General features: G+C 46.2%; 1 long non-coding RNA gene across 1 annotated transcript; it reads left to right on the top strand.

The window, feature by feature from the left end:
* The first annotated feature begins 2,871 nt into the window (after positions 1-2,871).
* On the top strand, positions 2,872-11,761 carry LOC114794483 (uncharacterized). The gene is made up of 2 exons (XR_003750351.1): positions 2,872-3,099; positions 8,135-11,761. It is a non-coding gene; the product is annotated as an uncharacterized LOC114794483 (long non-coding RNA).
* Positions 11,762-15,721: the final 3,960 nt, after the last annotated feature.

Genomic DNA, 15,721 nt, shown 5'->3' with positions numbered 1-15,721 from the left:
AGTGGGTGTAAGTTATGAGAAGATTCTGGTATGGGTGTGTGTGTGCACGTGTGTGTGTGCAGACGTGCAAATGCACATGTAAATGCAATTACTTGCATCTATTCATGTGTGTGTGTACGTGTGTGTGTGTGTGTGCCTATATATGATCGCATGCATTGTCCAGTGTGTGCAGGGAAGAGTTAGAGGGTGTATGTGTGTGTGCATGCATGACTGTGTGTGTGCAGGAGACAGAATGGAGTGGGAGAGAGGGGTGAATGGAGAGAGGAGAAGCGAATGAAAGAGGGTGAGTCGGTTTAATAAGGCGGCGGTCTGGAGGGAAGAGGAAGAGAGGAGGAATGAGAAATGTGTTCGCCACTGGGGATCTGAGGAGACTGCAAAAGAGGGGGCAGAGCGAGGAGAAAGGAAGCGAGGAGGCACCGGCAGCTCGAGAGGAATCAGGCGGCGCAGGCCGAGCCCGAGTCTATTGCTCATCGCTCGGGCCCCTCAGGATCCCGGCCCTTAGACTGCCAAACGTAATGACCGACGCTGCTCCCTCAGCAAAAATCAATCTTTTTATTACTATAACCTGTTTTGTGTTTTTGAGTGGTGGGCGGTGCTGATCTACAACCCACGACCACATAAGCGCATCTCTCCGCTCTTCCCCTGACTGCGCATCGCGCATCACGTCAGCGGGGCCAGCCGGAGCTCTCGGAAGGGCGCGATTCGTCCGCTAACGTCTACGTTATGTCGAGGGGTGACGATGTGGCGGGTCCGGCGTGTGGACGGTCGAGGCCGGAGCCGGCGGTGGGCGCGGTGTGCCGGTCTGCCTGTGGGGGGACGGGAGGAAGTGGACGTCTCATTCAGGCAGGCCGTGTTGCGCCGCCACGCCTCGACATCCCGTGAGATTGGATTAGAGGATTTTCGCTGTCGCCGCTGCCCCCTGCGAACACACACTCGCCACTCAGGAGCAGCGCGCGCGCGCACACACACACACACACACACACACACACACACATGCTCAGGCTATGCAAATGCATGTCTGAGGACGTTAATTGGATTAATGAATGCCTTGTTTAAGAAATGAAATGTCTTCGCCCGCGCTGCTGAGCTCGCGTTCTTGCCCTTTCGCAGTGATAATGCGAAGTGAGCGCCAGATTGCGGCCATTGCATGAAATGGGCCCGTAATCACAGTGATTTGTGCAAAGTAACGTGTGGCCATGCACACGGAGGAACTTTTCTCTTCATCCGCAGTCTGCTCCTGGGCACTATAAAATAATAGATTTCTCAGTTGTTGTTTTTTTTTTAATTAAAGGGAGCGTTCCGTTCAAAAACGCCGCACAATGCTACTTCAGCCGGGCGGAAAGCTCTCTTCCGTTCCAGGAATCCACATGTCGACAACTCGGGCTCACGGGGCCGGCTGCAATATTTAAAAGTTAATTGATGTACGTCGGGGTCGTGGCCAATGTGATTCTCAAAGCGGAAATGGCGTCGCCTAGCAACACAAGCACACGTGCAATTAGCGTAGGAGTGACGTCACAGTACGGCCACTTTCTGTCAAGCGTTGGAACTTCAAATTGACTGCATGTAATCCTTTGTTCATACCTTGCTGGGTAAAAGGCCCTTGGAGTCCTTAAGATGCTCTATGTCACTGTACCTGTCAGTTTTTTTTTAACAATGGCCATTGCAGTGACAATTTTTGAAATGAAAAAAAGGGGGGTAGTAGCCTAGCGGGTAACACACAGGTTCAAACCCCACTAACTACCATCGCGTCCCTGAGCAAGACACTGAACCCTGAGTGTCTCCAGGGGGGGGACTGTCCCTGTAACTACTGATTGTAAGTCACTCTGGATAAGGGTTGTCTAGAAAAAAACTGTAAATGGGGAAAAAAAGACATACCAGAGCTTCATGGGTGGTAAATGACATCACAAGGTCAGAGGCCAGGCAGACTGCATACGTCGTTGACAAGTCCAGCCATGCATCTGGAATCTTGTTGGGCTACAACCCTGCGCTGGACCTTGGTCGCTGTCTGTCGTTTTTGTCATTGCATGGGGCAGTTCGACACTCTGCCAGAATTTCTGGGTCCAACCGCTCCTTCCAGGTACAAGAACGGAAGCGCTGAAACGTAGTTCTGGCCGGTACAGCGAAGGACTAATTTGAATTCTCAACTGCAGCCATGTCCTCATCTGTAACTCAGCACAAGGAAAACGACTGGACCTGCGAGCAGTATTGTCGAATGAACAAGTGGATAATAGCCTGGAAGGCATACTTAAAATCGCGCTAAACATCATGTTAGTGTCGCATTTCATGCATAATTGGTCTTTGTTCGATACAAAAAAAAAAAAGATTTCCAGCTACTATTGCGACGGCTTCATGCTATATAAGCATACATGACATCTACACAGTTGGATTCATTCCAAACTCGAACAGCTCGCCACGTGTTGAACCAGGAGCAGGAAGGTGGTCTAATCCTGCCTCCCTTCACACCGGACAATTGGACTTTTCATCGTTTTGGTTACAGCCACCAACGTCGGAGGGCACCTTCAAAATGGCGATGTCACCTGTCGCGCATCAATTAATAGCCATCAATTGAGAACTTGTATCGTCCGTCCAGCTAATGCATTTATTTGAACGTGCGGCGTTTAATCGGGGCCTTGACGCCACATCGTTTCTTGTTTTTTTTTTTTTCTTGACCGCGTCCGCCTCAACAATGGGGCGGCGGAGGAGGAGCGCGGAGATGCCGCGCCGCGCCGCGCCGGTCGCTCCCTCTTCCTCCCCGCTCTGCGCGCGTTCACGCGAGCGCGCGCGCGTGCGTGCGTGAGAGAGCGAGAGAGAGAGAGAGAGAGAGAGAAAGGGGGTGCAGGGGGCGTTTCCTTCCAATGACTATAATGTATTTTTGGTATTTTGATCGCCAGGCTACTCTACCGGAATCGTGTCGTCGGCCGAGCCGCCGTTCCGCCGCACGCGCATCGGGATTAGAAATAAAAGGTAAAAAAAAAAAAAAATGTTAATAAAAATTAAGAAAAAAAAAAAAAGAAAAGGTAAACGCCGCAGTTCGGCGACCCTCCGGCGCGTCTGAATCGTGAGCTTTTCTAACGGGAGATGGAGAGAAATGCCACCGAGGTACGTTACTAATATTCTTTTTCGGGTACCCCCACCCCCCAAATATTTTTTTTTACTCATATTTGTTTTTCATCTCATACATGCTGCCGCATCTTTGATAATTATAATTTTAGACATGTCTGGATGATTTCTTTTTTATTATAAAAGGCGTTTATTGAATGACTTCCGGGAATGGCTTCCTCGGGGGAAACGTCCTGTATTTGTCACTAAAGCTGCCAAAAATGTCAGGGACTGTAAATGCGACGCTTGCATCTGTGACAACCTGTGACGGAGATCAACTTTTCTTTTCTTATACATAATGAGGGTTTTTTTTGTGCGTGAAAAACGTCACCCTGCACACAACGATGCCTCGCATTGACACAACAGTGGCCTTGCAAAGTGTAGCATTTGATAAAAAGATGAATTTTTTAATACCATTTTGACATTTAAGTTCTGTACATTTGCAAGTTACAGCATTTCAGATGTTTTTCAGTTTAGTTTAAATTCACATAATTTTCACAGCAATTGTGAGTCAAGTTCACAAGCAAAAAAACGTGTGTGTGTTTTTTTTTTTTTTGTGGAATATTTTCCTGACTTTTTTACGTTTTGTAAATTGCTAAGTGCTGTGAACATTAAAAAATAAAAGGCCGATTACGTGGCCGTGAGGAAGCGAGTGAGTGAGCGCTGCACGTTCCTCCTTCTTCCCTTCGCCTTCGTCTCTCTTCATTCCTGAGTTCACGCTCGCGTGCATGCGTGCATGCTCATGCAAACCATGAACGTGCGATACCAACACGCAGAGCTGCTGAAAGCGTGATGTGTGTGTGTGTGTGTGTGTGTGTGTGTGCATGAGAGCGAGTGTGAAAGCCAGTGTCTGTCAGTGTGTGTGTGTGTGTGTGTGGTGGCATTGTGCCCGTAGGCATGGCGCGGCAGGAGTGAACTCTCTGAACTCGCTCCTTGTCCATTATGTTGGTATTGATCAAGGGTGAGGCGTTCGGCTGCGGGAGACGAGGGCTCCGGCTCAGTCCACATGCAGCATATAGTGCCTTTCTACTACCTTTTTACGCCCATGTATACCCCTACCAAAGAAGAGCACGAGGAGTGTGTTGCACGGAGTGTGTGCATGAGGCCGATGGAGAGAGAGAGAGAGAGAGAGCGAGGGCGTGAGGCCGAGGCCGGCACCGTACCCCGCGCGGCGCGTGTGCCTGCACATAACTTTGCGAGCGCTCATGCACACGCACGGCTGCGAGTGTGTGCCGCGGCAGAACAGATTGGCGTTAAGAGACCAGTAAAGCGCCGGTGAGATGCCTCCCGTGGGAGCTGTCCTTGGTTCTGGTTCGTGGCCCCCCGACGCGAGGACCACCCCCCCCCACCCCCCCTCCCCGGCGCGGCTATGAAGATTGACGTCCGCAGCCTTTCCATTTGGCAAGCAGCAGGGGTGGGGGTGGGTCACGGCAATCCTCAAAGGGCCAGCCACACAGAGGATGCTGGGAAGGGGGGCGTTGGCGGTGGAAAACAAAACAGCTGCCTGTAATTGGGCTCCCTTTAGTATTGTAGCGCATACATTGACATCTGTCTGATAATTGGCTTTCCTGGCCGTGCGGCGTGTGTTATGCTAAATGCCAGTTTGGGTATTAGAATGAGGCGGGCGGGGTGGGTGGGGGTTGGGGGGGGGGTTGTGGGTAGAGCGGGTGTGGATGCATGTGGCTGAGGGAACGGGAGACCATTTGTGCACATGTGAGAAAAGCAGCGGAAATGCAAAAACTCCAATTAAGGACGGGCGCGTTTTAATAGGCGAGGTCCTGCGAAGCCTTATTGTGAAGCTTCAATGCTTTCGCTTCCTTTGGCAAAAAAAAAAAAAAAAAAAAAAAAACGAAAAGAAAAGAAAACCGCCACAATAGCCATAAAGTGGCCGCCCAAGGTGTTCATTAGGAGCATTGATAATGGAAACCCATCTAATAGATCTGAACCCTTATGAGGGACATCATTTGTCATCGTGCTTTTGTTCTCCAACCTCTTGCTCCCTCCGGTTGGCACCGCAGCTCCGCGCACTCGAGCCGTATTAGCCTCGGCCATATTAGTGGCTCGCGCAATTTGCGGCCGAATGGTTGGTTAGAGGCGGCCGTGAAATTGCATAGATAAACACGGTGAATAATTCATGCGGGGGGGGGGGGGGGTGCGAGAAAACGGGCCCTCCCGTAAATCCGCGTGGCCCCGGGAAGCCGTTAGGAGGGGAGAATAGAGAGGAGCTGTGGTGAGTGGAGGCCTCGCCCTGCTTCGGAGGATCAGTATTCCGGGGTCCGCCCGCTGGGGGAACGCCGGCCTCAGACCTGTGGTTTAGCTCGGCCCCCGGGAGTCCTGGCCCCTCCTAGAGCGTTGCACGTGCAAGTTGGAGGGCGGGACTCCCAGGAGGGCTTGGAAAGAGAGGTGTATTCTGTTTTCAGTGAGGAGAACCCTCCACCTGTAAGTGTTCCACGTCTGAAGTAACTCTTAGAGGGGATTTTAAAGAAAACTTTTTTTGTTGTACCTTTTTCCGTATTCTTCTTCCCGGCCCCTTTGAACAAACGAAGGTAAGAGACAACTTATCTCTCACAAAGTGGAGTGTTTCACTTAAAAACAAAAAAAAAAAAAACTATTTTTGGCACGAGGACTCCAAACCAGCATCGCTTCGGTTTGCAGGCTGTCTGTTCTGGTATGCGCGTCTCTAACATCCTTTTTCATCTGATTTTTCACTCCTGCGTTTGTGGAGTTGCACGTCACTCCCTAGGAAGCATCTGTGACTGTGACGCTAACACACACACACACACACACACACACAGACAAGTACTCAGATGGGTGTTAAGAGCCCGCAAGCTTAGACGAGGGTCCGGAATTCAAAATGACATTTTCTGACGCCGTCCTTTTTTAAAAAGCGGTGCGCCGCTGTTTAGATTTAGCCCGGGGCCCGCCTGCACCCACCCCCCCCCCCCCCCCCCCCCGCGCTGAATCGCACCCAAGAGTGCGGGCCGCGCTACCCGCTTTGCCAGGCTGGCATCGTGATGCACGCGGAGGTGGCAGAGCGCTCTCTGCACGCAGGCCCGTGGGCCATGTTGGGAGTAGGTGGCGGAGCAGCTGTGAGGCCGGCTTCCCGAGCCCCACGCGCTGGCTCCCCCGGAGGAACTCGCGCTCGCTTCAGAGCGAAGCGTCAAGAGCCCCAGTGTCACCGGGGGTAGGCCGCGCATTGTTAGTTAAGTGGAATGTCACAGTGTCCCCTGTCATGAATGACTACAGCTTGCATTATTAGAAGGTGACTGGAGATTCGAGCACTTTAGCTGACGGTTTAGGGCTTAAAACCTTTCCCGTTGTTGCCACCGTTTATAGCTGAAGATGTGGCTCTCAGCGCTGGCTCATGGCTCAACTGCCCATCTCGGGGAAAATGATTTAAAGTATGCACGTGATCCAGACACATCCATGTTCCTGGTTTTGCTTCAGCTCCACATCAGCACCAGCCTTGGATGCTTTTAATCAGCAGTTGGGGTTTTGAGCCGTTTTCAACCCCAAAAACCGAATGCTTTTACATGATGCACAACACTTTAGCAGTTTTGTAGGGGTTACAGGTGTACAAAATAAATTCCAATGGAATTTGGAAGCAAGAGCGTTCTCAAAAGTATCATTATCTACCAAAAAGAGATTTTTTTTTTTTTTAGAAAAATGTTTTTGTCAATATTACAACATAAACATAAACCGTGTGGAGTAACTATTAACTGGACAGATTTACACATATTAAAGTTTGCTCTCTAGCAGTTAGCATTTTGTTACATCTAGTATTAAATATAAATACATCTAGTATTTATAGCATGTATAGCATGTTCCATTTGAACTCGGGAGACCCCCAATGTTACAGACTCCATAATCCAAGATGGCCTCCCTGCACATCAAGCGGTTAAACCTGGGTTGAAAAAAATGTACACAGTTCAACATATTAACTTTTATACTATTATATACTATTTTATATACTATTATATACAATTTTAGATTATATTACATTTATTAGAAAAGACACACCCTAGAGGTTGCACAGGGCTAAGCCGCTTATTGTCTCCTAACTCAAGTGAAAGTGAAGTGATTGTCATTGTGATACACACTAAGCACAGCACACGGTGCACACAGCGAAATGTCAACCCGTCACCCTTGGTGAGCAGTGGGCAGCCATGACAGCCGCCCGGGGAGCAGTGTGTGGGGACGGTGCTTTGCGGTTTGGAATTCGAACTGGCAACCTTCAGCTTAGCGGTCCGCTTCCTTACCCGCTAGGCCACCACTGCCCCTGGTATACCACTGGTACCATATACCACAAAATACCACTGGTGTTTTAAAGGTACAAAGTGTAGTGCAAATAATTCACATTGTTTCTTCTGGATTTCTTGGAAATGCTACCGAGCAAGCTGTCAGGAGAACGAAAGTAACCAGTGAACACTTTCACCGTAGACCGTGTGAAAGATATACACGTTGCGCTTATTATGTCTGTGCTTTTTTTACTCTTAGTGTGGTAGTAGCCTAGTGGGTAACACACTCGCCTATGAACCAGAAGTCCCAGGTTCAAATCCCGCTTACTACCATTGTGTCCCTGAGCAAGACACTTAACCCTAAGTTGCTCCAGGGGGACTGTCCCTGTAACTACTGATTGTAAGTCGCTCTGGATAAGGGCGTCTGATAAATGCAGCAAATGTAAATGTAGTTGCATGAACCTTGGCAGGCCAAAGCTAATTTTTGTGGGCTTGCACCTAGCATCTTTAGCTGCTTGTCAACTGCGCTATAACCATTTTAAAACATTTTAAATTAAATCATGCTTCATGCACCATTCACTACATTTTATGATATCATCCAAAGTGTCTTTCGAGCAATACGAATGTTAGTTCTTCCTAGGCAGGTAATAAGCAGGCTAATTCTTCCCTGACAGAGCAGAAGTGGAACAATATGATATTGGCGTTTTAATATGTAGAAATTGTTGTGTTCAAAGCAAACGAATGTATTAAAAAGCAGTACACTCTTCGATTCACGTCCCTTTTGTGTTTTGTTTCAGGGCTTTCCTCGGCTGATCATCCGCCACCGCCTCGGAAATTGTGTTAATGGAGGAGACGGGAGGGGGGCACTGGCCTGATCTGTGTGCTCCTGGCTCGGCCACGGGTATTCTTGGGTTGATAATACGGCTGTTCGATGTTATTGCTTGAGAATACACGTAGCTGAGTGGAAGCCATGTTCTTCACAGCCAGTGAACACAAACCCATGAGACCACCGAGGACAGGTGGGAATTGATGTTTTTTTGTTTTTTTTTAAAGCAGATCGTTATGTTTTCTTCTAGCCCTGAAAATGCACGCGCAGATGCATACAAATCCAAAAGGGAAAGGTTCCACGGGGAGTCATTGTCATGGCAAGAGGAGGACCAGCATCATGTGTTTTTATTGAGGCGGTGATTGTTCCTCTTCTCGACAGATGCCCTTATCAAAGCGCAGGGAGCAGAGGAGGAAATCCAATAGCTGCGTGCTGGAGGAGTCAGCGGGGGGGGAGTGGGTGTGTGCGTGGGGGGGGTTGAGTTGGGGGGGGGGGGTGCTGGGCACGCACAGGAAGGGGGCACACAGCAGTGCCCCCAACCCCCCACCCCCCTATGGCTTCTGGCAAATAAGGTCAGAGCCAAAGAGCAAGTCCAACAGGAGGTAGTGGAAGCATAAACAGAATGAAGGATAGAACATAATTTTTCATGGCCAAAATGCCAATATGCCTACATAGGGACAATGGTTGAAAATACCAAAAAGGTACAAAATTGGTAGAACTGTGTGATGCCATCAACACCAACACCACTAATAATATTAATATGTTTAGATTATATTTCAAATATAATAATCAAGACATGAAATCGACAAGTAATATACAAAAAAACATAAAACACTCATCATATATTTTTAAATCATCAAAATAGCCTTTAGAAATATAAGGGTGTAAAAGCAGACTGTAGGGGTGTAGCCCAAATTCTGGGCCATAAGGAGTCTCTTTGGGCCCCCATCCTCTAGATCCAGTCTTCATTCCAGGCTTCAGTGGGGCTCTGGGTAATCATTACCCTTTTCACCCAGACTACAACGCCCGTGACCGTAAGTAATCTGGGACAGAGTTCCACAGGCAGCAGAGAAAAACACTCTGTTCCCCATCAAGCAGAGTTTGGACCAGGGAATGCGGTCTTATTATAAAACTCATCTATAAAAGACACCAAAGCATGACAGGTGCATCATGCATAGCATTGCAGGCATTGCTCATATCCTCAAGGAATTGCCACAAAACAAATTTCTACAAAAAAAAAAACTTTATTTAGGCAGACTTGAAACATTTTAAAATTAGTTTTCATTAACAAATATTGATTTTAATAAGTTACTAATGAAATAATGAAATCACAATAAAAATGTTTTAAATTTCTGTTCAATTTTTTCCTATAACAAATGCTTTGCTCTTTATTGCCCATAGACACCATCATACAGCACATAATAACACAAGCATGAATGAATTTTATATAAAACTGTGGGCAACATAGGAAAAATCATGAAAAAGCAATGTTTGGCCATTCATTGACGCTGCTCTACACTCTGGATATAGGTGAGCTGTTGTGACATCAGAGATTTCCAGTGATTCACTTTCCACTATGTCATTACGATGGTTTTCAGGGTGGCGTTTCATTCTTGTTGTATTTCACGGGGAGTAATGAGATTATACAAATCCAGCCCCCACCCTTGCCCCCCCTCACAAGATCCATGTTAGGCTGCCCTGACAGCGTGCACTGGCTGAACCTCAGCAAACGCGTGTGAAGGGGAATCTTCATTAAAATCCCCCTGAGAATGGGGCATGTAGACACACACACACACATGCATTTATCAAAAGCTAACAACAGACAAATTGCCAATGCATAAGTCAAACCTGCATTATTACAGTGTCAGGGTGCACACACTGCATAAAAATAAAGATATGCGCACAGTCATACAGATGAAATGTAATCAGTATTCCTTACGTGCCGATTTGCCATTTTCAGAAGTGCATGCCTGGTAGCTTTTTTATACATTTTATTTAGTATAAATGTTTAACCTGTTATGGACCCAGAGATTAATCATGTTAGGTAATGAAATTTTACTAATGCAATAACTACGTGGAACAAAGACATGCAGCAGAAATGTTGAACTGGATATCAGTGTTTTACAAAGCTATTCAAGCGCATTCAAAATAAAGCAAGACACGCTGTTGAGATGCTCCAGCATGTAGCACACCAGTTGAGGATGCTGAGACGTCACCCCTGGAGCTCAGCTCCTTCACTGCTGTGGGTAAACGCTCCGGAGGGACCCACCCATAGGGCTGCAGACGGTGAATGAGGCAGCCGAGACGAGGCTCTAAATCCCTCTCCCTCTGTGGGTCACTCCATTGTAATTACCTTGTAATACTTTCTTTCTCGATAAACACTGTGTGTGTGTGTGTGTGTGTGCGTGGCTGGGGGACATCGAAATCGCTGCGCAATAACGCTCTCCTCATTACCCAGTGGCTTTATCTCGGAGAGCGTCTCTGTTTCTGAGCGAGTGAACAGAAGGCCGGGGAAGTGCGATGCAGATCATGATTGTTATGGCAGTGATTACTGCTGTTTGTCATCAGCGACACGCACACACACCTTCTCGCGCGTGCCAAAATTCTCCGATTTCTCTGCCTCTTGCCTGCATGTGATTCAGAAACGTGTGTATGTGTGTGCGTGCGCACGCCTGTGTGTGTGTGTGAATGCTTTCAGAATAAATAAATAGATAGCAGATATAAATAAATAAGTAAAGTAACGATCACATGCATAGCTCTGGGTGCTTGGCAACTGAATCCTGCCGTTGCCAAGGCAACGGTTGCTGCAGAATGTAAGGTGATTGGCAACTGTGACAACGAGGAGGGAATGACATTTGACCCCTCTTGCTGATGGCAGGATGTGTGTGTATGTGTGTGTAATGGAGGGAGAGAGGGACAGGAAGGTAGATACAGAGACAAACAACGATTTCCAGCAATCATCTCTCTTGTTTCTCTCTCTCTCTTTCTGTCTCTTCTTTTTTTGCTCTCAACCCATCTTGCTCTCTTTTCTCTGGCTTAAGGAAATACACACTCACACACACACATACTCCTTCAGTTTTTAATCAGTCCAGCCAACAAACAATCCACCTCTTCGTCTCTCATAAAGACCCTGCTTTCTCTGTAAATGTGGGACTTGAGACATGACGTGACCCTGTATAATCCTGGTGCCTTCATTTTTTTAAACATATGTACTCTGTCTCTTCCTGTTTCTGTTCCGGTCTCTCTTTCCTCCCTGCTCGGCTAAACTAATAAGTATGTGATTAATGGGTCCCTAATTGCTTTCTAATCTTTGTTAATTAGCGCTGAGATTCCTCATTGGCTGAGTGCACCAGAGGACCAATGGCTCTTGTTCGGGATTTGTACGTGTTGTGCTTTAACAAAAGAAATTAATTTTGTGACTATTTGACTATACCTGCACTTCTGGCTTTGTACAAATTATGCATATGTAAAATATTGCTGTGGATTATGAGTAATGCTCTAGAATGTGATGAATGCATTATAGAAATTATGTGTGTGTTTGCACTAGGATGTTATGTGCATAAATAAATAAACAATGTGATATAGCTGGTATTCCAAACATGTGTGAGTTATTATAACTGTAAAACTGGAGTCATGGATTTTTTTATTTTTACATTGTTAAATAGTTACATCTATGATCCAGCTGTTGCCATTGTTGCCAAGCAACATAATTCAGTTAGCAGTTAGGCGAAGATTGTCGTTTTTCATTGTAATGATAAAAAAGCAGCAGAATGACTTTCGAGGAGATCTTGCTTCACAATATCAGCATTCCCAGTGTTTCCTTCCCACCTGGAGTGAGTTTCGGAGATGGTGCACGTGAAGAATGATATTTCTCTTCTCTTCGCCAGCGTAGCGGTGTGTTTTGTTCACCCCTGGGGAGGTGGCGGTGCAGAATCGGCTGAGTTTCGTGGGTAACGTCGTCTGACAGGTGAATCTTACTGGAGTGGAGATAAGGCCAGATGTGCTCCCAGGCCCAGATGCTGTTCCAGAGATGCAAGTCTAAACAAAGAGTGACCTCCATCAGTCAATCTCCGAGGCATCACATCTGTGCCACCGTGAGGCCGTGGATGGTTTGGGCTGGAGTCATTTCCCACCATGTCCTATTAAGTTCGGCACTGCCAGAAAAACAAAACAAAACAAAAAAGCACCTTCTCCAAAAGCGTCCCCAATGTGGACGTCAGAACTGGACTGTGGCGCAATGGATGGAAGTGGCCTGCTGTGATGAATCACAGTTTCCTCTGGGTCATGTGGTTGGGTGTGCATTACTCACCAGGTGAAACGGTGATGCTCTGAGCTCTGCTCCGTCCTTGCATTCATGTGAGCGTAGCTTTGACCGAAATCATGACATGAGAGGTCAAGGTGTTCTCAATCCAAGATCTCAGTCCAAAAGAGTATCTATAGGAAGTGCAGGAAAAGCCACGTTACCTGTTGCCGATGTCCTGTTTTGCTAGATAAGACAGGACGTCTTGACAGATCAAAGCATTTCTGGGAATATGATGTGAAGTTACACATTATTAGGCAGCTGGTACCTTATCTAGTCATCCTTCCATCAAAATTCACCTGAATTCACCATACCTGAACTATGTGTTCTGACAATCCGGTTGGAACAGATCCTAATTTAACGCACCCTGGGGGGAGAAGTGCAGCAGGACGGAGCTGAAGGAACAGGGCTGGTGACACTATGCTGCTGAAAGTAGTGGAAATGACAGATAGTCCAAACCATAATATCAACCTAGATATTTGGGAGCGTTAAATCATGACTGCCATGGCCCCTGGCTGGAGACCATGTATTTAATGCATGTAGTAAATAACGGTCTGTTGATATACGGCACGTGTTCCCGCCTATGTCTTCATTGTGTGTGCGTGTGTTTGCATGTGTGCATCTGACAAGAGACAAAAGGGGATTTATAGACCTCTGTGTAGGTGTTTATTTTGGATTAAATCGTGCATGGCACCACACAATTCATGGCACCATCAACCCTTCAAACCCCGCCCCCACCCCCATCCTTTTTTCACACGCCTCCACACTCCCATCATAAGCACACACACAGGAGCCCTGCAGAAGAACAGGGTCTTTATGTGTCCAAATCAATCCAGGAAATCGTGCAGAATTCTCCTAACGTGTTTGCACGCCCACATTATCTGGTGGTTATCATAAAATATATATGCATATGCAACAAAACTCATGTCTTTCCAGTGCACTGTTTTGTCACCATATCCATTCACCATGTTTGGCAGGGTTGACTTTAATTCTGTCAGCTGCATTGGTGTGACAGTGCTGCCATCTATTGTTCATGCTAGTCATAACTGCACAATTTAGGGACATTTTTTATAGAATGAAATTCTTTTTTGTACCTAGAACATATATTTTGCTTCAATTTAGAGAATAATGCTTGCCCTGGTTTGTATTGTATGTTTGTGTGTTGCCCACCATCTCCAGTTCTATTGTCAAGACCACAGCCAGCAGTGAACTGTGGATGAAGCAGTTACACTATCATCTCACACCCCACCTCCCTCACCTTTGCCCTGAGCCGCTCCGCTGGAGCATCACGATGCTAACAAGGGAGACGTGCTTCAGTTCTGGCTGAGAGTGAATGTACAGAAAATTTCATCACACCGCGAGTAGCTAGCAATGAAAGCTTCTGCTAAATAATGAAAAATAAATTGCTGTCAAGACACAACAGAACAAGATGAATGTGATGGAGCAGATGGAATGTGTTGCCAGATTTAGCCATTTATCTATGTTCTGTTCTGTTTCGTTCCTTAATTATATAAAATATATTTTTTTAATTTGTCATTAAGAACGATTAAAGGACATAAAGGCTGAATTCATGAATGCTATATAAGACCTACTGTCTATCTGTGTGTTTGGATTTGTAGAGATTTCAGGAAAAATTGAGGAACCCAATTCTCATAAATACATATCATGTCTTTTTGGCAGTCTTGGATGATTGTGGGCTGAAAAAAATCCTGTACCTGGAAACATTACTTTCCATGTTTGAACTGCCAAATTTCACTATGTGCCCCTTCCATTTCAATCTTTATGTTGAATTTATAAAAAAAAAAAATTCCATTAACTTTCTGGACCACGGAAAAAATAAAACTCAAATCAACACAGCCACTGCTTTCCAAGTGCTATTAAGCTGCATTTAAAATTGAAATTTAAAAATAAAAACTTAATCCTAAAGATAATCTTGATGTGACATTATTGAACATGGCACAACAGTGGGTTTTTTTTTTACACGGGTGAACTGGGAGGACTCCAACGGTGGTGTGTGTGTATGTGTGTCTGTGTTATGCGCATGCCCAGTCAATTTGGTGATTTGGGCGCCCACTTGTGTTGTGCATTAAGTAAGCATTACTTTAATGCTATTAGTAGTCTTAAGTCAATTTCTTCCAAAGCAATTTTTTTTATTCATAATATTGTGAATGAGCTTACATCGTGACAGTCCTAATAATTGACACAATTTTGGTTAATTTGGTTTAGTCTTACCTCTGGATTGGGTGATGTGTAGCCTTTTGAAAATGAACTATGATGGACATGAAAAGTTCAACGGCCTCATGTGCCCAGTGAGGAAAAGAAAACAACTAAAAAAAAAAATAGAAGAACAGGACAAATAAGGTCCTCTTCCTGAGCATAACATACCACATATGGGGTGGTAGTAGCCTAGTGGGTAACACACTCGCCTATGAACCAGAAGACCCGGGTTCAAATCCCGCATACTACCATTGTGTCCCTGAGCAAGACACTTAACCCTAAGTTGCTCCAGGGGGATTGTAAGTCGCTCTCGATAAGGGCGTCTGATAAATGCCGTAAATGTAAATGTAAAACGCATGACTCTTGTTTCGCGTCCAATGGTGGCATTCAGCACACTTTAAATAAGTATAATTCTTACATTCTGATATATTTCTATCCTTTCCTATACTTCTGCTGCACCTCACCATATGCTTTATCCCCATGGTGCATGGTGTCTAGAATATTTGACAGGGTTGTACTGACCTCGGCAGCTATCCCAGACCTTTTACCCATAGAATTAGATATATGTATTTGCAGTCTTTTAAAATAAGCTGTTAAATATATATATTGTGTTTGTTTATTTATTGATTTTTTTTTTTTTTGAGACAATAAGAAGCATTCTGTCTTTGCCGCAAAAGAAGAAAAAAATCACAAGAACTGTCTGCAGCTCAGCCCTGCTGACTCGGCAGGAGCAGCTGGACACTTTCTCTTCCACGGGGGAACGTCTCCGGGTCCACATGGCTGTCAGGAGGCTGATCATCCACCCCTCGCGTTCGATGGCGAAAGGCTTTCACTAGCCAGTCACCGTCTCCAGGAGTTATTCCTCCTGCCGCAGAGGCCCCGGGCTGCATGCTGTATGGTGTTCTGTTACGCGGCAAAAAGGTGCCCACTCAGCAGCTCGCCGGCGTCACACAGTGTGTGTGCGCCCGCATGCAGCCCAGCTTCGATTTCCTCCCATGGGCTTTTTTTTTGCCACTGAGTACAGAACGATCCCTGGATGTG

Source organism: Denticeps clupeoides, chromosome 7, assembly GCF_900700375.1.
Source record: "Denticeps clupeoides chromosome 7, fDenClu1.1, whole genome shotgun sequence".
Lineage (NCBI taxonomy): Eukaryota > Metazoa > Chordata > Actinopteri > Clupeiformes > Denticipitidae > Denticeps > Denticeps clupeoides.
This window is presented reverse-complemented; position numbering and strand designations above follow the sequence as displayed.